This window comes from Camelus bactrianus, chromosome 5, assembly GCF_048773025.1.
Source record: "Camelus bactrianus isolate YW-2024 breed Bactrian camel chromosome 5, ASM4877302v1, whole genome shotgun sequence".
NCBI lineage: Eukaryota > Metazoa > Chordata > Mammalia > Artiodactyla > Camelidae > Camelus > Camelus bactrianus.
In genome coordinates, this window is record NC_133543.1 from 7,810,282 (window position 1) to 7,834,532 (window position 24,251).

A 24,251-nucleotide genomic window follows, 5' to 3' on the forward strand; every position below is an offset into this window, starting at 1 on the left:
GTGGAGAGACGTTCGTTCACCTAGCACAAAGGGAACGGGTTGCAGGAGAAACTTTTACTCTGGTTTCTCAGTCTGTTTCCTAGTGCCGGTTTGAAGTTCCTGCAGTTTTCACTGTAAAACCGAGTTGGAGCTAGTACCTCCCCATATATATGTATGGATTGGAGTTTGCAACTGAAAAGAAACTTTGTGTTCCCAACAAGCTAGGTGAAGGACGGCTTTCACACACACTTATCTCTCAGAACTGAGCATGTGGAGAGACGTTCGTTCACCTAGCACAAAGGGAACGGGTTGCAGGAGAAACTTTTACTCTGGTTTCTCAGTCTGTTTCCTAGTGCCGGTTTGAAGTTCCTGCAGTTTTCACTGTAAAACCGAGTTGGAGCTAGTACCTCTCCATATATATGTATGGAGTGGAGTTTGCAACTGAAAAGAAACTTTGTGTTCCCAACAAGCTAGGTGAAGGACGGCTTTCACACACACTTATCTCTCAGAACTGAGCATGTGGAGAGACGTTCGTTCATCTAGCACAAAGGGAACGGGTTGCAGGAGAAACTTTTACTCTGGTTTCTCAGTCTGTTTCCTAGTGCCGGTTTGAAGTTCCTGCAGTTTTCACTGTAAAACCGAGTTGGAGCTAGTACCTCCCCATATATATGTATGGAGTGGAGTTTGCAACTGAAAAGAAACTTTGTGTTCCCAACAAGCTAGGTGAAGGACGGCTTTCACACACACTTATCTCGCAGAACTGAGCATGTGGAGAGACGTTCGTTCACCTAGCACAAAGGGAACGGGTTGCAGGAGAAACTTTTACTCTGGTTTCTCAGTCTGTTTCCTAGTGCCGGTTTGAAGTTCCTGCAGTTTTCACTGTAAAACCGAGTTGGAGCTAGTACCTCCCCATATATATGTATGGAGTGGAGTTTGCAACTGAAAAGAAACTTTGTGTTCCCAACAAGCTAGGTGAAGGACGGCTTTCACACACACTTATCTCTCAGAACTGAGCATGTGGAGAGACGTTCGTTCACCTAGCACAAAGGGAACGGGTTGCAGGAGAAACTTTTATTCTGGTTTCTCAGTCTGTTTCCTAGTGCCGGTTTGAAGTTCCTGCAGTTTTCACTGTAAAACCGAGTTGGAGCTAGTACCTCCCCATATATATGTATGGAGTGGAGTTTGCAACTGAAAAGAAACTTTGTGTTCCCAACAAGCTAGGTGAAGGACGGCTTTCACACACACTTATCTCTCAGAACTGAGCACGTGGAGAGACGTTCGTTCATCTAGCACAAAGGGAACGGGTTGCAGGAGAAACTTTTACTCTGGTTTCTCAGTCTGTTTCCTAGTGCCGGTTTGAAGTTCCTGCAGTTTTCACTGTAAAACCGAGTTGGAGCTAGTACCTCCCCATATATATGTATGGAGTGGAGTTTGCAACTGAAAAGAAACTTTGTGTTCCCAACAAGCTAGGTGAAGGACGGCTTTCACACACACTTATCTCTCAGAACTGAGCATGTGGAGAGACGTTCGTTCATCTAGCACAAAGGGAACGGGTTGCAGGAGAAACTTTTACTCTGGTTTCTCAGTCTGTTTCCTAGTGCCGGTTTGAAGTTCCTGCAGTTTTCACTGGAAAACCGGGTTGGAGCTACTACCTCCCCTTATATATGAATGGAGTGGAGTTTGCAACTGAAAAGAAACTTTGTGTTCCCAACAAGCTAGGTGAAGGACGGCTTTCACACACACTTATCTCTCAGAACTGAGCATGTGGAGAGACGTTCGTTCACCTAGCACAAAGGGAACGGGTTGCAGGAGAAACTTTTACTCTGGTTTCTCAGTCTGTTTCCTAGTGCCGGTTTGAAGTTCCTGCAGTTTTCACTGTAAAACCGAGTTGGAGCTAGTACCTCCCCATATATATGTATGGAGTGGAGTTTGCAACTGAAAAGAAACTTTGTGTTCCCAACAAGCTAGGTGAAGGACGGCTTTCACACACACTTATCTCTCAGAACTGAGCATGTGGAGAGACGTTCGTTCACCTAGCACAAAGGGAACGGGTTGCAGGAGAAACTTTTACTCTGGTTTCTCAGTCTGTTTCCTAGTGCCGGTTTGAAGTTCCTGCAGTTTTCACTGTAAAACCGAGTTGGAGCTAGTACCTCCCCATATATATGTATGGAGTGGAGTTTGCAACTGAAAAGAAACTTTGTGTTCCCAACAAGCTAGGTGAAGGACGGCTTTCACACACACTTATCTCTCAGAACTGAGCATGTGGAGAGACGTTCGTTCACCTAGCACAAAGGGAACGGGTTGCAGGAGAAACTTTTACTCTGGTTTCTCAGTCTGTTTCCTAGTGCCGGTTTGAAGTTCCTGCAGTTTTCACTGTAAAACCGGGTTGGAGCTACTGCCTCCCCTTATATATGAATGGAGTGGAGTTTGCAACTGAAAAGAAACTTTGTGTTCCCAACAAGCTAGGTGAAGGACGGCTTTCACACACACTTATCTCTCAGAACTGAGCATGTGGAGAGACGTTCGTTCATCTAGCACAAAGGGAACGGGTTGCAGGAGAAACTTTTACTCTGGTTTCTCAGTCTGTTTCATAGTGCCGGTTTGAAGTTCCTGCAGTTTTCACTGTAAAACCGAGTTGGAGCTAGTACCTCCCCATATATATGTATGGAGTGGAGTTTGCAACTGAAAAGAAACTTTGTGTTCCCAACAAGCTAGGTGAAGGACGGCTTTCACACACACTTATCTCTCAGAACTGAGCATGTGGAGAGACGTTCGTTCATCTAGCACAAAGGGAACGGGTTGCAGGAGAAACTTTTACTCTGGTTTCTCAGTCTGTTTCCTAGTGCCGGTTTGAAGTTCCTGCAGTTTTCACTGTAAAACCGAGTTGGAGCTAGTACCTCCCCATATATATGTATGGAGTGGAGTTTGCAACTGAAAAGAAACTTTGTGTTCCCAACAAGCTAGGTGAAGGACGGCTTTCACACACACTTATCTCTCAGAACTGAGCATGTGGAGAGACGTTCGTTCACCTAGCACAAAGGGAACGGGTTGCAGGAGAAACTTTTACTCTGGTTTCTCAGTCTGTTTCCTAGTGCCGGTTTGAAGTTCCTGCAGTTTTCACTGTAAAACCGGGTTGGAGCTACTGCCTCCCCTTATATATGAATGGAGTGGAGTTTGCAACTGAAAAGAAACTTTGTGTTCCCAACAAGCTAGGTGAAGGACGGCTTTCACACACACTTATCTCTCAGAACTGAGCATGTGGAGAGACGTTCGTTCATCTAGCACAAAGGGAACGGGTTGCAGGAGAAACTATTACTCTGGTTTCTCAGTCTGTTTCATAGTGCCGGTTTGAAGTTCCTGCAGTTTTCACTGTAAAACCTAGTTGGAGCTAGTACCTCCCCATATATATGTATGGAGTGGAGTTTGCAACTGAAAAGAAACTTTGTGTTCCCAACAAGCTAGGTGAAGGACGGCTTTCACACACACTTATCTCTCAGAACTGAGCATGTGGAGAGACGTTCGTTCATCTAGCACAAAGGGAACGGGTTGCAGGAGAAACTTTTACTCTGGTTTCTCAGTCTGTTTCCTAGTGCCGGTTTGAAGTTCCTGCAGTTTTCACTGGAAAACCGGGTTGGAGCTACTACCTCCCCTTATATATGAATGGAGTGGAGATTGCAACTGAAAAGAAACTTTGTGTTCCCAACAAGCTAGGTGAAGGACGGCTTTCACACACACTTATCTCTCAGAACTGAGCATGTGGAGAGACGTTCGTTCACCTAGCACAAAGGGAACGGGTTGCAGGAGAAACTTTTACTCTGGTTTCTCAGTCTGTTTCCTAGTGCCGGTTTGAAGTTCCTGCAGTTTTCACTGTAAAACCGAGTTGGAGCTAGTACCTCCCCATATATATGTATGGAGTGGAGTTTGCAACTGAAAAGAAACTTTGTGTTCCCAACAAGCTAGGTGAAGGACGGCTTTCACACACACTTATCTCTCAGAACTGAGCATGTGGAGAGACGTTCGTTCATCTAGCACAAAGGGAACGGGTTGCAGGAGAAACTTTTACTCTGGTTTCTCAGTCTGTTTCCTAGTGCCGGTTTGAAGTTCCTGCAGTTTTCACTGTAAAACCGAGTTGGAGCTAGTACCTCCCCATATATATGTATGGAGTGGAGTTTGCAACTGAAAAGAAACTTTGTGTTCCCAACAAGCTAGGTGAAGGACGGCTTTCACACACACTTATCTCTCAGAACTGAGCATGTGGTGAGACGTTCGTTCATCTAGCACAAAGGGAACGGGTTGCAGGAGAAACTTTTACTCTGGTTTCTCAGTCTGTTTCCTAGTGCCGGTTTGAAGTTCCTGCAGTTTTCACTGTAAAACCGAGTTGGAGCTAGTACCTCCCCATATATATGTATGGAGTGGAGTTTGCAACTGAAAAGAAACTTTGTGTTCCCAACAAGCTAGGTGAAGGACGGCTTTCACACACACTTATCTCTCAGAACTGAGCATGTGGAGAGACGTTCGTTCACCTAGCACAAAGGGAACGGGTTGCAGGAGAAACTTTTACTCTGGTTTCTCAGTCTGTTTCCTAGTGCCGGTTTGAAGTTCCTGCAGTTTTCACTGTAAAACCGAGTTGGAGCTAGTACCTCCCCATATATATGTATGGATTGGAGTTTGCAACTGAAAAGAAACTTTGTGTTCCCAACAAGCTAGGTGAAGGACGGCTTTCACACACACTTATCTCTCAGAACTGAGCATGTGGAGAGACGTTCGTTCACCTAGCACAAAGGGAACGGGTTGCAGGAGAAACTTTTACTCTGGTTTCTCAGTCTGTTTCCTAGTGCCGGTTTGAAGTTCCTGCAGTTTTCACTGTAAAACCTAGTTGGAGCTAGTACCTCCCCATATATATGTATGGAGTGGAGTTTGCAACTGAAAAGAAACTTTGTGTTCCCAACAAGCTAGGTGAAGGACGGCTTTCACACACACTTATCTCTCAGAACTGAGCATGTGGAGAGACGTTCGTTCATCTAGCACAAAGGGAACGGGTTGCAGGAGAAACTTTTACTCTGGTTTCTCAGTCTGTTTCCTAGTGCCGGTTTGAAGTTCCTGCAGTTTTCACTGTAAACCGAGTTGGAGCTAGTACCTCCCCATATATATGTATGGAGTGGAGTTTGCAACTGAAAAGAAACTTTGTGTTCCCAACAAGCTAGGTGAAGGACGGCTTTCACACACACTTATCTCGCAGAACTGAGCATGTGGAGAGACGTTCGTTCACCTAGCACAAAGGGAACGGGTTGCAGGAGAAACTTTTACTGTGGTTTCTCAGTCTGTTTCCTAGTGCCGGTTTGAAGTTCCTGCAGTTTTCACTGTAAAACCGGGTTGGAGCTACTGCCTCCCCTTATATATGAATGGAGTGGAGTTTGCAACTGAAAAGAAACTTTGTGTTCCCAACAAGCTAGGTGAAGGACGGCTTTCACACACACTTATCTCTCAGAACTGAGCATGTGGAGAGACGTTCGTTCACCTAGCACAAAGGGAACGGGTTGCAGGAGAAACTTTTACTCTGGTTTCTCAGTCTGTTTCCTAGTGCCGGTTTGAAGTTCCTGCAGTTTTCACTGTAAAACCTAGTTGGAGCTAGTACCTCCCCATATATATGTATGGAGTGGAGTTTGCAACTGAAAAGAAACTTTGTGTTCCCAACAAGCTAGGTGAAGGACGGCTTTCACACACACTTATCTCTCAGAACTGAGCATGTGGAGAGACGTTCGTTCATCTAGCACAAAGGGAACGGGTTGCAGGAGAAACTTTTACTCTGGTTTCTCAGTCTGTTTCCTAGTGCCGGTTTGAAGTTCCTGCAGTTTTCACTGTAAAACCGAGTTGGAGCTAGTACCTCCCCATATATATGTATGGAGTGGAGTTTGCAACTGAAAAGAAACTTTGTGTTCCCAACAAGCTAGGTGAAGGACGGCTTTCACACACACTTATCTCTCAGAACTGAGCATGTGGAGAGACGTTCGTTCACCTAGCACAAAGGGAACGGGTTGCAGGAGAAACTTTTACTGTGGTTTCTCAGTCTGTTTCCTAGTGCCGGTTTGAAGTTCCTGCAGTTTTCACTGTAAAACCGGGTTGGAGCTACTGCCTCCCCTTATATATGAATGGAGTGGAGTTTGCAACTGAAAAGAAACTTTGTGTTCCCAACAAGCTAGGTGAAGGACGGCTTTCACACACACTTATCTCTCAGAACTGAGCATGTGGAGAGACGTTCGTTCATCTAGCACAAAGGGAACGGGTTGCAGGAGAAACTTTTACTCTGGTTTCTCAGTCTGTTTCCTAGTGCCGGTTTGAAGTTCCTGCAGTTTTCACTGTAAACCGAGTTGGAGCTAGTACCTCCCCATATATATGTATGGAGTGGAGTTTGCAACTGAAAAGAAACTTTGTGTTCCCAACAAGCTAGGTGAAGGACGGCTTTCACACACACTTATCTCGCAGAACTGAGCATGTGGAGAGACGTTCGTTCACCTAGCACAAAGGGAACGGGTTGCAGGAGAAACTTTTACTGTGGTTTCTCAGTCTGTTTCCTAGTGCCGGTTTGAAGTTCCTGCAGTTTTCACTGTAAAACCGAGTTGGAGCTAGTACCTCCCCATATATATGTATGGAGTGGAGTTTGCAACTGAAAAGAAACTTTGTGTTCCCAACAAGCTAGGTGAAGGACGGCTTTCACACACACTTATCTCTCAGAACTGAGCATGTGGAGAGACGTTCGTTCACCTAGCACAAAGGGAACGGGTTGCAGGAGAAACTTTTATTCTGGTTTCTCAGTCTGTTTCTTAGTGCCGGTTTGAAGTTCCTGCAGTTTTCACTGTAAAACCTAGTTGGAGCTAGTACCTCCCCATATATATATATGGAGTGGAGTTTGCAACTGAAAAGAAACTTTGTGTTCCCAACAAGCTAGGTGAAGGACGGCTTTCACACACACTTATCTCTCAGAACTGAGCATGTGGAGAGACGTTCGTTCACCTAGCACAAAGGGAACGGGATGCAGGAGAAACTTTTACTCTGGTTTCTCAGTCTGTTTCCTAGTGCCGGTTTGAAGTTCCTGCAGTTTTCACTGTAAAACCGAGTTGGAGCTACTACCTCCCCATATATATGTATGGAGTGGAGTTTGCAACTGAAAAGAAACTTTGTGTTCCCAACAAGCTAGGTGAAGGACGGCTTTCACACACACTTATCTCTCAGAACTGAGCATGTGGAGAGACGTTCGTTCATCTAGCACAAAGGGAACGGGTTGCAGGAGAAACTTTTACTCTGGTTTCTCAGTCTGTTTCCTAGTGCCGGTTTGAAGTTCCTGCAGTTTTCACTGTAAAACCGGTTTGGAGCTACTACCTCCCCTTATATATGAATGGAGTGGAGTTTGCAACTGAAAAATCTTTGTGTTTCCAACAAGCTAGGTGAAGGACGGCTTTCACACACACTTATCTCTCAGAACTGAGCATGTGGAGAGACGTTCGTTCATCTAGCACAAAGGGAACGGGTTGCAGGAGAAACTTTTACTCTGGTTTCTCAGTCTGTTTCCTAGTGCCGGTTTGAAGTTCCTGCAGTTTTCACTGTAAAACAGAGTTGGAGCTAGTACCTCCCCATATATATGTATGGAGTGGAGTTTGCAACTGAAAAGAAACTTTGTGTTCCCAACAAACTAGGTGAAGGACGGCTTTCACACACACTTATCTCTCAGAACTGAGCATGTGGAGAGACGTTCGTTCATCTAGCACAAAGGGAACGGGTTGCAGGAGAAACTTTTACTCTGGTTTCTCAGTCTGTTTCCTAGTGCCGGTTTGAAGTTCCTGCAGTTTTCACTGTAAAACCGTGTTGGAGCAAGCACCTCCCCATATATATGTAAGGAGTGGAGTTTGCAACTGAAAAGAAACTTTGTGTTCCCAACAAGCTAGGTGAAGGACGGCTTTCACACACACTTATCTCTCAGAACTGAGCATGTGGAGAGACGTTCGTTCAACTAGCACAAAGGAAACGGGTTGCAGGAGAAACTTTTACTCTGGTTTCTCAGTCTGTTTCCTAGTGCCGGTTTGAAGTTCCTGCAGTTTTCACTGTAAAACCGAGTTGGAGCTAGTACCTCCCCATATATATGTATGGAGTGGAGTTTGCAACTGAAAAGAAACTATGTGTTCCCAACAAGCTAGGTGAAGGACGGCTTTCACACACACTTATCTCTCAGAACTGAGCATGTGGAGAGATGTTCGTTCACCTAGCACAAAGGGAACGGGTTGCAGGAGAAACTTTTACTCTGGTTTCTCAGTCTGTTTCCTAGTGCCGGTTTGAAGTTCCTGCAGTTTTCACTGTAAAACCGAGTTGGAGCTAGTACCTCCCCATATATATGTATGGAGTGGAGTTTGCAACTGAAAAGAAACTTTGTGTTCCCAACTAGCTAGGTGAAGGACGGCTTTCACACACACTTATCTCGCAGAACTGAGCATGTGGAGAGACGTTCGTTCATCTAGCACAAAGGGAACGGGTTGCAGGAGAAACTTTTACTCTGGTTTCTCAGTCTGTTTCCTAGTGCCGGTTTGAAGTTCCTGCAGTTTTCACTGTAAAACCGAGTTGGAGCTAGTACCTCCCCATATATATGTATGGAGTGGAGTTTGCAACTGAAAAGAAACTTTGTGTTCCCAACAAGCTAGGTGAAGGACGGCTTTCACACACACTTATCTCTCAGAACGGAGCATGTGGAGAGACGTTCGTTCACCTAGCACAAAGGGAACGGGTTGCAGGAGAAACTTTTACTCTGGTTTCTCAGTCTGTTTCCTAGTGCCGGTTTGAAGTTCCTGCAGTTTTCACTGTAAAACCGAGTTGGAGCTAGTACCTCCCCATATATATGTATGAAGTGGAGTTTGCAACTGAAAAGAAACTTTGTGTTCCCAAAAAGCTAGGTGAAGGACGGCTTTCACACACACTTATCTCTCAGAACTGAGCATGTGGAGAGACGTTCGTTCATCTAGCACAAAGGGAACGGGTTGCAGGAGAAACTTTTACTCTGGTTTCTCAGTCTGTTTCCTAGTGCCGGTTTGAAGTTCCTGCAGTTTTCACTGTAAAACCGGGTTGGAGCTACTGCCTCCCCTTATATATGAATGGAGTGGAGTTTGCAACTGAAAAGAAACTTTGTGTTCCCAACAAGCTAGGTGAAGGACGCTTTCACACACACTTATCTCTCAGAACTGAGCATGTGGAGAGACGTTCGTTCATCTAGCCCAAAGGGAACGGGTTGCAGGAGAAACTTTTACTCTGGTTTCTCAGTCTGTTTCCTAGTGCCGGTTTGAAGTTCCTGCAGTTTTCACTGTAAAACCGAGTTGGAGCTAGTACCTCCCCATATATACGTATGGAGTGGAGTTTGCAACTGAAAAGAAACTTTGTGTTCCCAACAAGCTAGGTGAAGGACGGCTTTCACACACACTTATCTCTCAGAACTGAGCATGTGGAGAGACGTTCGTTCATCTAGCACAAAGGGAACGGGTTGCAGGAGAAACTTTTACTCTGGTTTCTCAGTCTGTTTCCTAGTGCCGGTTTGAAGTTCCTGCAGTTTTCACTGTAAAACCGAGTTGGAGCTAGTACCTCCCCATATATATGTATGGAGTGGAGTTTGCAACTGAAAAGAAACTTTGTGTTCCCAACAAGCTAGGTGAAGGACGGCTTTCACACACACTTATCTCTCAGAACTGAGCATGTGGAGAGACGTTCGTTCACCTAGCACAAAGGGAACGGGTTGCAGGAGAAACTTTTACTCTGGTTTCTCAGTCTGTTTCCTAGTGCCGGTTTGAAGTTCCTGCAGTTTTCACTGTAAAACCGAGTTGGAGCTAGTACCTCCCCATATATATGTATGGATTGGAGTTTGCAACTGAAAAGAAACTTTGTGTTCCCAACAAGCTAGGTGAAGGACGGCTTTCACACACACTTATCTCTCAGAACTGAGCATGTGGAGAGACGTTCGTTCACCTAGCACAAAGGGAACGGGTTGCAGGAGAAACTTTTACTCTGGTTTCTCAGTCTGTTTCCTAGTGCCGGTTTGAAGTTCCTGCAGTTTTCACTGTAAAACCGAGTTGGAGCTAGTACCTCTCCATATATATGTATGGAGTGGAGTTTGCAACTGAAAAGAAACTTTGTGTTCCCAACAAGCTAGGTGAAGGACGGCTTTCACACACACTTATCTCTCAGAACTGAGCATGTGGAGAGACGTTCGTTCATCTAGCACAAAGGGAACGGGTTGCAGGAGAAACTTTTACTCTGGTTTCTCAGTCTGTTTCCTAGTGCCGGTTTGAAGTTCCTGCAGTTTTCACTGTAAAACCGAGTTGGAGCTAGTACCTCCCCATATATATGTATGGAGTGGAGTTTGCAACTGAAAAGAAACTTTGTGTTCCCAACAAGCTAGGTGAAGGACGGCTTTCACACACACTTATCTCGCAGAACTGAGCATGTGGAGAGACGTTCGTTCACCTAGCACAAAGGGAACGGGTTGCAGGAGAAACTTTTACTCTGGTTTCTCAGTCTGTTTCCTAGTGCCGGTTTGAAGTTCCTGCAGTTTTCACTGTAAAACCGAGTTGGAGCTAGTACCTCCCCATATATATGTATGGAGTGGAGTTTGCAACTGAAAAGAAACTTTGTGTTCCCAACAAGCTAGGTGAAGGACGGCTTTCACACACACTTATCTCTCAGAACTGAGCATGTGGAGAGACGTTCGTTCATCTAGCACAAAGGGAACGGGTTGCAGGAGAAACTTTTACTCTGGTTTCTCAGTCTGTTTCCTAGTGCCGGTTTGAAGTTCCTGCAGTTTTCACTGTAAAACCGAGTTGGAGCTAGTACCTCCCCATATATATGTATGGAGTGGAGTTTGCAACTGAAAAGAAACTTTGTGTTCCCAACAAGCTAGGTGAAGGACGGCTTTCACACACACTTATCTCTCAGAACTGAGCATGTGGAGAGACGTTCGTTCACCTAGCACAAAGGGAACGGGTTGCAGGAGAAACTTTTACTCTGGTTTCTCAGTCTGTTTCCTAGTGCCGGTTTGAAGTTCCTGCAGTTTTCACTGGAAAACCGGGTTGGAGCTACTACCTCCCCTTATATATGAATGGAGTGGAGTTTGCAACTGAAAAGAAACTTTGTGTTCCCAAGAAGCTAGGTGAAGGACGGCTTTCACACACACTTATCTCTCAGAACTGAGCATGTGGAGAGACGTTCGTTCACCTAGCACAAAGGGAACGGGTTGCAGGAGAAACTTTTACTCTGGTTTCTCAGTCTGTTTCCTAGTGCCGGTTTGAAGTTCCTGCAGTTTTCACTGTAAAACCGAGTTGGAGCTAGTACCTCCCCATATATATGTATGGAGTGGAGTTTGCAACTGAAAAGAAACTTTGTGTTCCCAACAAGCTAGGTGAAGGACGGCTTTCACACACACTTATCTCGCAGAACTGAGCATGTGGAGAGACGTTCGTTCACCTAGCACAAAGGGAACGGGTTGCAGGAGAAACTTTTACTCTGGTTTCTCAGTCTGTTTCCTAGTGCCGGTTTGAAGTTCCTGCAGTTTTCACTGTAAAACCGAGTTGGAGCTAGTACCTCCCCATATATATGTATGGAGTGGAGTTTGCAACTGAAAAGAAACTTTGTGTTCCCAACAAGCTAGGTGAAGGACGGCTTTCACACACACTTATCTCTCAGAACTGAGCATGTGGAGAGACGTTCGTTCACCTAGCACAAAGGGAACGGGTTGCAGGAGAAACTTTTACTCTGGTTTCTCAGTCTGTTTCCTAGTGCCGGTTTGAAGTTCCTGCAGTTTTCACTGTAAAACCGAGTTGGAGCTAGTACCTCCCCATATATATGTATGGAGTGGAGTTTGCAACTGAAAAGAAACTTTGTGTTCCCAACAAGCTAGGTGAAGGACGGCTTTCACACACACTTATCTCTCAGAACTGAGCATGTGGAGAGACGTTCGTTCACCTAGCACAAAGGGAACGGGTTGCAGGAGAAACTTTTATTCTGGTTTCTCAGTCTGTTTCCTAGTGCCGGTTTGAAGTTCCTGCAGTTTTCACTGTAAAACCGAGTTGGAGCTAGTACCTCCCCATATATATGTATGGAGTGGAGTTTGCAACTGAAAAGAAACTTTGTGTTCCCAACAAGCTAGGTGAAGGACGGCTTTCACACACACTTATCTCTCAGAACTGAGCATGTGGAGAGACGTTCGTTCATCTAGCACAAAGGGAACGGGTTGCAGGAGAAACTTTTACTCTGGTTTCTCAGTCTGTTTCCTAGTGCCGGTTTGAAGTTCCTGCAGTTTTCACTGTAAAACCGAGTTGGAGCTAGTACCTCCCCATATATATGTATGGAGTGGAGTTTGCAACTGAAAAGAAACTTTGTGTTCCCAACAAGCTAGGTGAAGGACGGCTTTCACACACACTTATCTCTCAGAACTGAGCATGTGGAGAGACGTTCGTTCATCTAGCACAAAGGGAACGGGTTGCAGGAGAAACTTTTACTCTGGTTTCTCAGTCTGTTTCCTAGTGCCGGTTTGAAGTTCCTGCAGTTTTCACTGGAAAACCGGGTTGGAGCTACTACCTCCCCTTATATATGAATGGAGTGGAGTTTGCAACTGAAAAGAAACTTTGTGTTCCCAACAAGCTAGGTGAAGGACGGCTTTCACACACACTTATCTCTCAGAACTGAGCATGTGGAGAGACGTTCGTTCCCCTAGCACAAAGGGAACGGGTTGCAGGAGAAACTTTTACTCTGGTTTCTCAGTCTGTTTCCTAGTGCCGGTTTGAAGTTCCTGCAGTTTTCACTGTAAAACCGAGTTGGAGCTAGTACCTCCCCATATATATGTATGGAGTGGAGTTTGCAACTGAAAAGAAACTTTGTGTTCCCAACAAGCTAGGTGAAGGACGGCTTTCACACACACTTATCTCTCAGAACTGAGCATGTGGAGAGACGTTCGTTCACCTAGCACAAAGGGAACGGGTTGCAGGAGAAACTTTTACTCTGGTTTCTCAGTCTGTTTCCTAGTGCCGGTTTGAAGTTCCTGCAGTTTTCACTGTAAAACCGGGTTGGAGCTACTGCCTCCCCTTATATATGAATGGAGTGGAGTTTGCAACTGAAAAGAAACTTTGTGTTCCCAACAAGCTAGGTGAAGGACGGCTTTCACACACACTTATCTCTCAGAACTGAGCATGTGGAGAGACGTTCGTTCATCTAGCACAAAGGGAACGGGTTGCAGGAGAAACTTTTACTCTGGTTTCTCAGTCTGTTTCATAGTGCCGGTTTGAAGTTCCTGCAGTTTTCACTGTAAAACCGAGTTGGAGCTAGTACCACCCCATATATATGTATGGAGTGGAGTTTGCAACTGAAAAGAAACTTTGTGTTCCCAACAAGCTAGGTGAAGGACGGCTTTCACACACACTTATCTCTCAGAACTGAGCATGTGGAGAGACGTTCGTTCATCTAGCACAAAGGGAACGGGTTGCAGGAGAAACTTTTACTCTGGTTTCTCAGTCTGTTTCCTAGTGCCGGTTTGAAGTTCCTGCAGTTTTCACTGTAAAACCGAGTTGGAGCTAGTACCTCCCCATATATATGTATGGAGTGGAGTTTGCAACTGAAAAGAAACTTTGTGTTCCCAACAAGCTAGGTGAAGGACGGCTTTCACACACACTTATCTCTCAGAACTGAGCATGTGGAGAGACGTTCGTTCACCTAGCACAAAGGGAACGGGTTGCAGGAGAAACTTTTACTCTGGTTTCTCAGTCTGTTTCCTAGTGCCGGTTTGAAGTTCCTGCAGTTTTCACTGTAAAACCGGGTTGGAGCTACTGCCTCCCCTTATATATGAATGGAGTGGAGTTTGCAACTGAAAAGAAACTTTGTGTTCCCAACAAGCTAGGTGAAGGACGGCTTTCACACACACTTATCTCTCAGAACTGAGCATGTGGAGAGACGTTCGTTCATCTAGCACAAAGGGAACGGGTTGCAGGAGAAACTTTTACTCTGGTTTCTCAGTCTGTTTCATAGTGCCGGTTTGAAGTTCCTGCAGTTTTCACTGTAAAACCGAGTTGGAGCTAGTACCTCCCCATATATATGTATGGAGTGGAGTTTGCAACTGAAAAGAAACTTTGTGTTCCCAACAAGCTAGGTGAAGGACGGCTTTCACACACACTTATCTCTCAGAACTGAGCATGTGGAGAGACGTTCGTTCATCTAGCACAAAGGGAACGGGTTGCAGGAGAAACTTTTACTCTGGTTTCTCAGTCTGTTTCCTAGTGCCGGTTTGAAGTTCCTGCAGTTTTCACTGGAAAACCGGGTTGGAGCTACTACCTCCCCTTATATATGAATGGAGTGGAGTTTGCAACTGAAAAGAAACTTTGTGTTCCCAACAAGCTAGGTGAAGGACGGCTTTCACACACACTTATCTCTCAGAACTGAGCATGTGGAGAGACGTTCGTTCACCTAGCACAAAGGGAACGGGTTGCAGGAGAAACTTTTACTCTGGTTTCTCAGTCTGTTTCCTAGTGCCGGTTTGAAGTTCCTGCAGTTTTCACTGTAAAACCGAGTTGGAGCTAGTACCTCCCCATATATATGTATGGAGTGGAGTTTGCAACTGAAAAGAAACTTTGTGTTCCCAACAAGCTAGGTGAAGGACGGCTTTCACACACACTTATCTCTCAGAACTGAGCATGTGGAGAGACGTTCGTTCATCTAGCACAAAGTGAACGGGTTGCAGGAGAAACTTTTATTCTGGTTTCTCAGTCTGTTTCCTAGTGCCGGTTTGAAGTTCCTGCAGTTTTCACTGTAAAACCGAGTTGGAGCTAGTACCTCCCCATATATATGTATGGAGTGGAGTTTGCAACTGAAAAGAAACTTTGTGTTCCCAACAAGCTAGGTGAAGGACGGCTTTCACACACACTTATCTCTCAGAACGGAGCATGTGGAGAGACGTTCGTTCACCTAGCACAAAGGGAACGGGTTGCAGGAGAAACTTTTACTCTGGTTTCTCAGTCTGTTTCCTAGTGCCGGTTTGAAGTTCCTGCAGTTTTCACTGTAAAACCGAGTTGGAGCTAGTACCTCCCCATATATATGAATGGAGTGGAGTTTGCAACTGAAAAGAATCTTTGTGTTCCCAACAAGCTAGGTGAAGGACGACTTTCACACACACTTATCTCTCAGAACTGAGCATGTGGAGAGACGTTCGTTCACCTAGCACAAAGGGAACGGGTTGCAGGAGAAACTTTTATTCTGGTTTCTCAGTCTGTTTCCTAGTGCCGGTTTGAAGTTCCTGCAGTTTTCACTGTAAAACCGAGTTGGAGCTAGTACCTCCCCATATATATGTATGGAGTGGGGTTTGCAACTGAAAAGAAACTTTGTGTTCCCAACAAGCTAGGTGAAGGACGGCTTTCACACACACTTATCTCTCAGAACTGAGCATGTGGAGAGACGTTCGTTCATCTAGCACAAAGGGAACGGGTTGCAGGAGAAACTTTTACTCTGGTTTCTCAGTCTGTTTCCTAGTGCCGGTTTGAAGTTCCTGCAGTTTTCACTGTAAAACCGAGTTGGAGCTAGTACCTCCCCATATATATGTATGGAGTGGAGTTTGCAACTGAAAAGAAACTTTGTGTTCCCAACAAGCTAGGTGAAGGACGGCTTTAACACACACTTATCTCTCAGAACTGAGCATGTGGAGAGACGTTCGTTCACCTAGCACAAAGGGAACGGGTTGCAGGAGAAACTTTTACTCTGGTTTCTCAGTCTGTTTCCTAGTGCCAGTTTGAAGTTCCTGCAGTTTTCACTGTAAAACCGAGTTGGAGCTAGTACCTCCCCATATATATGTATGGAGTGGAGTTTGCAACTGAAAAGAAACTTTGTGTTCCCAACAAGCTAGGTGAAGGACGGCTTTCACACACACTTATCTCGCAGAACTGAGCATGTGGAGAGACGTTCGTTCATCTAGCACAAAGGGAACGGGTTGCAGGAGAAACTTTTACTCTGGTTTCTCAGTCTGTTTCCTAGTGCCGGTTTGAAGTTCCTGCAGTTTTCACTGTAAAACCGAGTTGGAGCTAGTACCTCCCCATATATATGTATGGAGTGGAGTTTGCAACTGAAAAGAAACTTTGTGTTCCCAACAAGCTAGGTGAAGGACGGCTTTCACACACACTTATCTCTCAGAACTGAGCATGTGGAGAGACGTTCGTTCACCTAGCACAAAGGGAACGGGTTGCAGGAGAAACTTTTACTCTGGTTTCTCAGTCTGTTTCCTAGTGCCGGTTTGAAGTTCCTGCAGTTTTCACTGTAAAACAGAGTTGGAGCTAGTACCTCCCCATATATATGTATGGAGTGGAGTTTGCAACTGAAAAGAAACTTTGTGTTCCCAACAAGCTAGGTGAAGGACGGCTTTCACACACACTTATCTCTCAGAACTGAGCATGTGGAGAGACGTTCGTTCATCTAGCACAAAGGGAACGGGTTGCAGGAGAAACTTTTACTCTGGTTTCTCAGTCTGTTTCCTAGTGCCGGTTTGAAGTTCCTGCAGTTTTCACTGTAAAACCGAGTTGGAGCTAGTACCTCCCCATATATATGTATGGAGTGGAGTTTGCAACTGAAAAGAAACTTTGTGTTCCCAACAAGCTAGGTGAAGTACGGCTTTCACACACACTTATCTCTCAGAACTGAGCATGTGGAGAGACGTTCGTTCATCTAGCACAAAGGGAACGGGTTGCAGGAGAAACTTTTATTCTGGTTTCTCAGTCTGTTTCCTAGTGCCGGTTTGAAGTTCCTGCAGTTTTCACTGTAAAACCGAGTTGGAGCTAGTACCTCCCCATATATATGTAAGGAGTGGGGTTTGCAACTGAAAAGAAACTTTGTGTTCCCAACAAGCTAGGTGAAGGACGGCTTTCACACACACTTATCTCTCAGAACTGAGCATGTGGAGAGACGTTCGTTCATCTAGCACAAAGGGAACGGGTTGCAGGAGAAACTTTTACTCTGGTTTCTCAGTCTGTTTCCTAGTGCCGGTTTGAAGTTCCTGCAGTTTTCACTGTAAAACCGAGTTGGAGCTAGTACCTCCCCATATATATGTATGGAGTGGAGTTTGCAACTGAAAAGAAACTTTGTGTTCCCAACAAGCTAGGTGAAGGACGGCTTTCACACACACTTATCTCTCAGAACTGAGCATGTGGAGAGACGTTCGTTCATCTAGCACAAAGGGAACGGGTTGCAGGAGAAACTTTTATTCTGGTTTCTCAGTCTGTTTCCTAGTGCCGGTTTGAAGTTCCTGCAGTTTTCACTGTAAAACCGAGTTGGAGCTAGTACCTCCCCATATATATGTATGGAGTGGAGTTTGCAACTGAAAAGAAACTTTGTGTTCCCAACAAACTAGGTGAAGGACGGCTTTCACACACACTTATCTCTCAGAACTGAGCATGTGGAGAGACGTTCGTTCATCTAGCACAAAGGGAACGGGTTGCAGGAGAAACTTTTATTCTGGTTTCTCAGTCTGTTTCCTAGTGCCGGTTTGAAGTTCCTGCAGTTTTCACTGTAAAACCGAGTTGGAGCTAGTACCTCCCCATATATATGTATGGAGTGGGGTTTGCAACTGAAAAGAAACTTTGTGTTCCCAACAAGCTAGGTGAAGGACGGCTTTCACACACACTTATCTCTCAGAACTGAGCATGTGGAGAGACTTTGGTTCATCTAGCACAAAGGGAACGGGTTGCAGGAGACACTTTTACTCTGGTTTCTCAGTCTGTTTCCTAGTGCCGGTTTGAAGTTCCTGCAGTTTTCACTGTAAAACCGGGTTGGAGCTAGTACCTCCCCTTATATATGAATGGAGTGGAGTTTGCAACTGAAAAGAAACTTTGTGTTCCCAACAAGCTAGGTGAAGGACGGCTTTCACACACACTTATCTCTCAGAACTGAGCATGTGGAGAGACGTTCGTTCACCTAGCACAAAGGGAACGGGTTACAGGAGAAACTTTTACTCTGGTTTCTCAGTCTGTTTCCTAGTGCCGGTTTGAAGTTCCTGCAGTTTTCACTGTAAAACCGAGTTGGAGCTAGTACCTCCCCATATATATGTATGGAGTGGAGTTTGCAACTGAAAAGAAACTTTGTGTTCCCAACAAGCTAGGTGAAGGACGGCTTTCACACACACTTATCTCTCAGAACTGAGCATGTGGAGAGACGTTCGTTCATCTAGCACAAAGGGAACGGGTTGCAGGAGAAACTTTTATTCTGGTTTCTCAGTCTGTTTCCTAGTGCCGGTTTGAAGTTCCTGCAGTTTTCACTGTAAAACCGAGTTGGACCTAGTACCTCCCCATATATATGTATGGAGTGGAGTTTGCAACTGAAAAGAAACTTTGTGTTCCCAACAAGCTAGGTGAAGGACGGCTTTCACACACACTTATCTCTCAGAACGGAGCATGTGGAGAGACGTTCGTTCACCTAGCACAAAGGGAACGGGTTGCAGGAGAAACTTTTACTCTGGTTTCTCAGTCTGTTTCCTAGTGCCGGTTTGAAGTTCCTGCAGTTTTCACTGTAAAACCGAGTTGGAGCTAGTACCTCCCCATATATATGTATGGAGTGGAGTTTGCAACTGAAAAGAAACTTTGTGTTCCCAACAAGCTAGGTGAAGGACAGCTTTCACACACACTTATCTCTCAGAACTGAGCATGTGGAGAGACGTTCGTTCACCTAGCACAAAGGGAACGGGTTGCAGGAGAAACTTTTACTCTGGTTTCTCAGTCTGTTTCCTAGTGCCGGTTTGAAGTTCCTGCAGTTTTCACTGTAAAACCGGGTTGGAGCTAGTACCTCCCCTTATATATGAATGGAGTGGAGTTTGCAACTGAAAAGAAACTTTGTGTTCCCAACAAGCTAGGTGAAGGACGGCTTTCACACACACTTATCTCTCAGAACTGAGCATGTGGAGAGACGTTCGTTCACCTAGCACAAAGGGAACGGGTTGCAGGAGAAACTTTTACTCTGGTTTCTCAGTCTGTTTCCTAGTGCCGGTTTGAAGTTCCTGCAGTTTTCACTGTAAAACCGAGTTGGAGCTAGTACCTCCCCATATATATGTATGGAGTGGAGTTTGCAACTGAAAAGAAACTTTGTGTTCCCAACAAGCTAGGTGAAGGACGGCTTTCACACACACTTATCTCGCAGAACTGAGCATGTGGAGAGACGTTCGTTCATCTAGCACAAAGGGAACGGGTTGCAGGAGAAACTTTTACTCTGGTTTCTCAGTCTGTTTCCTAGTGCCGGTTTGAAGTTCCTGCAGTTTTCACTGTAAAACCGAGTTGGAGCTAGTACCTCCCCATATATATGTATGGAGTGGAGTTTGCAACTGAAAAGAAACTTTGTGTTCCCAACAAACTAGGTGAAGGACGGCTTTCACACACACTTATCTCTCAGAACTGAGCATGTGGAGAGACGTTCGTTCATCTAGCACAAAGGGAACGGGTTGCAGGAGAAACTTTTACTCTGGTTTCTCAGTCTGTTTCCTAGTGCCGGTTTGAAGTTCCTGCAGTTTTCACTGTAAAACCGAGTTGGAGCTAGTACCTCCCCATATATATGTATGGAGTGGAGTTTGCAACTGAAAAGAAACTTTGTGTTCCCAACAAGCTAGGTGAAGGACGGCTTTCACACACACTTATCTCTCAGAACTGAGCATGTGGAGAGACGTTCGTTCACCTAGCACAAAGGGAACGGGTTGCAGGAGAAACTTTTACTCTGGTTTCTCAGTCTGTTTCCTAGTGCCGGTTTGAAGTTCCTGCAGTTTTCACTGTAAAACAGAGTTGGAGCTAGTACCTCCCCATATATATGTATGGAGTGGAGTTTGCAACTGAAAAGAAACTTTGTGTTCCCAACAAGCTAGGTGAAGGACGGCTTTCACACACACTTATCTCTCAGAACTGAGCATGTGGAGAGACGTTCGTTCATCTAGCACAAAGGGAACGGGTTGCAGGAGAAACTTTTACTCTGGTTTCTCAGTCTGTTTCCTAGTGCCGGTTTGAAGTTCCTGCAGTTTTCACTGTAAAACCGAGTTGGAGCTAGTACCTCCCCATATATATGTATGGAGTGGAGTTTGCAACTGAAAAGAAACTTTGTGTTCCCAACAAGCTAGGTGAAGGACGGCTTTCACACACACTTATCTCTCAGAACTGAGCATGTGGAGAGACGTTCGTTCATCTAGCACAAAGGGAACGGGTTGCAGGAGAAACTTTTATTCTGGTTTCTCAGTCTGTTTCCTAGTGCCGGTTTGAAGTTCCTGCAGTTTTCACTGTAAAACCGAGTTGGAGCTAGTACCTCCCCATATATATGTAAGGAGTGGGGTTTGCAACTGAAAAGAAACTTTGTGTTCCCAACAAGCTAGGTGAAGGACGGCTTTCACACACACTTATCTCTCAGAACTGAGCATGTGGAGAGACGTTCGTTCATCTAGCACAAAGGGAACGGGTTGCAGGAGAAACTTTTACTCTGGTTTCTCAGTCTGTTTCCTAGTGCCGGTTTGAAGTTCCTGCAGTTTTCACTGTAAAACCGAGTTGGAGCTAGTACCTCCCCATATATATGTATGGAGTGGAGTTTGCAACTGAAAAGAAACTTTGTGTTCCCAACAAGCTAGGTGAAGGACGGCTTTCACACACACTTATCTCTCAGAACTGAGCATGTGGAGAGACGTTCGTTCATCTAGCACAAAGGGAACGGGTTGCAGGAGAAACTTTTATTCTGGTTTCTCAGTCTGTTTCCTAGTGCCGGTTTGAAGTTCCTGCAGTTTTCACTGTAAAACCGAGTTGGAGCTAGTACCTCCCCATATATATGTATGGAGTGGAGTTTGCAACTGAAAAGAAACTTTGTGTTCCCAACAAACTAGTTGAAGGACGGCTTTCACACACACTTATCTCTCAGAACTGAGCATGTGGAGAGACGTTCGTTCATCTAGCACAAAGGGAACGGGTTGCAGGAGAAACTTATATTCTGGTTTCTCAGTCTGTTTCCTAGTGCCGGTTTGAAGTTCCTGCAGTTTTCACTGTAAAACCGAGTTGGAGCTAGTACCTCCCCATATATATGTATGGAGTGGGGTTTGCAACTGAAAAGAAACTTTGTGTTCCCAACAAGCTAGGTGAAGGACGGCTTTCACACACACTTATCTCTCAGAACTGAGCATGTGGAGAGACGTTGGTTCATCTAGCACAAAGGGAACGGGTTGCAGGAGAAACTTTTACTCTGGTTTCTCAGTCTGTTTCCTAGTGCCGGTTTGAAGTTCCTGCAGTTTTCACTGTAAAACCGAGTTGGAGCAAGCACCTCCCCATATATATGTAAGGAGTGGGGTTTGCAACTGAAAAGAAACTTTGTGTTCCCAACAAGCTAGGTGAAGGACGGCTTTCACACACACTTATCTCTCAGAACTGAGCATGTGGAGAGACGTTCGTTCAACTAGCACAAAGGAAACGGGTTGCAGGAGAAACTTTTATTCTGGTGTCTCAGTCTGTTTCCTAGTGCCGGTTTGAAGTTCCTGCAGTTTTCACTGTAAAACCGAGTTGGAGCTAGTACCTCCCCATATATATGTATGGAGTGGAGTTTGCAACTGAAAAGAAACTTTGTGTTCCCAACAAGCTAGGTGAAGGACGGCTTTCACACACACTTATCTCTCAGAACTGAGCATGTGGAGAGACGTTCGTTCATCTAGCACAAAGGGAACGGGTTGCAGGAGAAACTTTTACTCTGGTTTCTCAGTCTGTTTCCTAGTGCCGGTTTGAAGTTCCTGCAGTTTTCACTGTAAAACCGGGTTGGAGCTAGTACCTCCCCTTATATATGAATGGAGTGGAGTTTGCAACTGAAAAGAAACTTTGTGTTCCCAACAAGCTAGGTGAAGGACGGCTTTCACACACACTTATCTCTCAGAACTGAGCATGTGGAGAGACGTTCGTTCACCTAGCACAAAGAGAACGGGTTGCAGGAGAAACTTTTACTCTGGTTTCTCAGTCTGTTTCCTAGTGCCGGTTTGAAGTTCCTGCAGTTTTCACTGTAAAACCGAGTTGGAGCTAGTACCTCCCCATATATATGTATGGAGTGGAGTTTGCAACTGAAAAGAAACTTTGTGTTCCCAACAAGCTAGGTGAAGGACGGCTTTCACACACACTTATCTCTCAGAACTGAGCATGTGGAGAGACGTTCGTTCATCTAGCACAAAGGGAACGGGTTGCAGGAGAAACTTTTATTCTGGTTTCTCAGTCTGTTTCCTAGTGCCGGTTTGAAGTTCCTGCAGTTTTCACTGTAAAACCGAGTTGGAGCTAGTACCTCCCCATATATATGTATGGAGTGGAGTTTGCAACTGAAAAGAAACTTTGTGTTCCCAACAAGCTAGGTGAAGGACGGCTTTCACACACACTTATCTCTCAGAACGGAGCATGTGGAGAGACGTTCGTTCACCTAGCACAAAGGGAACGGGTTGCAGGAGAAACTTTTATTCTGGTTTCTCAGTCTGTTTCCTAGTGCCGGTTTGAAGTTCCTGCAGTTTTCACTGTAAAACCGAGTTGGAGCTAGTACCTCCCCATATATATGTATGGAGTGGAGTTTGCAACTGAAAAGAAACTTTGTGTTCCCAACAAGCTAGGTGAAGGACGGCTTTCACACACACTTATCTCTCAGAACGGAGCATGTGGAGAGACGTTCGTTCACCTAGCACAAAGGGAACGGGTTGCAGGAGAAACTTTTACTCTGGTTTCTCAGTCTGTTTCCTAGTGCCGGTTTGAAGTTCCTGCAGTTTTCACTGTAAAACCGAGTTGGAGCTAGTACCTCCCCATATATATGTATGGAGTGGAGTTTGCAACTGAAAAGAAACTTTGTGTTCCCAACAAGCTAGGTGAAGGACGGCTTTCACACACACTTATCTCTCAGAACTGAGCATGTGGAGAGACGTTCGTTCACCTAGCACAAAGGGAACGGGTTGCAGGAGAAACTTTTATTCTGGTTTCTCAGTCTGTTTCCTAGTGCCGGTTTGAAGTTCCTGCAGTTTTCACTGTAAAACCGAGTTGGAGCTAGTACCTCCCCATATATATGTATGGAGTGGGGTTTGCAACTGAAAAGAAACTTTGTGTTCCCAACAAGCTAGGTGAAGGACGGCTTTCACACACACTTATCTCTCAGAACGGAGCATGTGGAGAGACGTTCGTTCACCTAGCACAAAGGGAACGGGTTGCAGGAGAAACTTTTATTCTGGTTTCTCAGTCTGTTTCCTAGTGCCGGTTTGAAGTTCCTGCAGTTTTCACTGTAAAACCGAGTTGGAGCTAGTACCTCCCCATATATATGTATGGAGTGGAGTTTGCAACTGAAAAGAAACTTTGTGTTCCCAACAAGCTAGGTGAAGGACGGCTTTCACACACACTTATCTCTCAGAACGGAGCATGTGGAGAGACGTTCGTTCACCTAGCACAAAGGGAACGGGTTGCAGGAGAAACTTTTACTCTGGTTTCTCAGTCTGTTTCCTAGTGCCGGTTTGAAGTTCCTGCAGTTTTCACTGTAAAACCGAGTTGGAGCTAGTACCTCCCCATATATATGTATGGAGTGGAGTTTGCAACTGAAAAGAAACTTTGTGTTCCCAACAAGCTAGGTGAAGGACGGCTTTCACACACACTTATCTCTCAGAACTGAGCATGTGGAGAGACGTTCGTTCACCTAGCACAAAGGGAACGGGTTGCAGGAGAAACTTTTATTCTGGTTTCTCAGTCTGTTTCCTAGTGCCGGTTTGAAGTTCCTGCAGTTTTCACTGTAAAACCGAGTTGGAGCTAGTACCTCCCCATATATATGTATGGAGTGGGGTTTGCAACTGAAAAGAAACTTTGTGTTCCCAACAAGCTAGGTGAAGGAAGGCTTTCACACACACTTATCTCTCAGAACTGAGCATGTGGAGAGACGTTCGTTCATCTAGCACAAAGGGAACGGGTTGCAGGAGAAACTTTTACTCTGGTTTCTCAGTCTGTTTCCTAGTGCCGGTTTGAAGTTCCTGCAGTTTTCACTGTAAAACCGAGTTAGAGCTAGTACCTCCCCATATATATGTATGGAGTGGAGTTTGCAACTGAAAAGAAACTTTGTGTTCCCAACAAGCTAGGTGAAGGACGGCTTTCACACACACTTATCTCTCAGAACTGAGCATGTGGAGAGACGTTCGTTCACCTAGCACAAAGGGAACGGGTTGCAGGAGAAACTTTTACTCTGGTTTCTCAGTCTGTTTCCTAGTGCCGGTTTGAAGTTCCTGC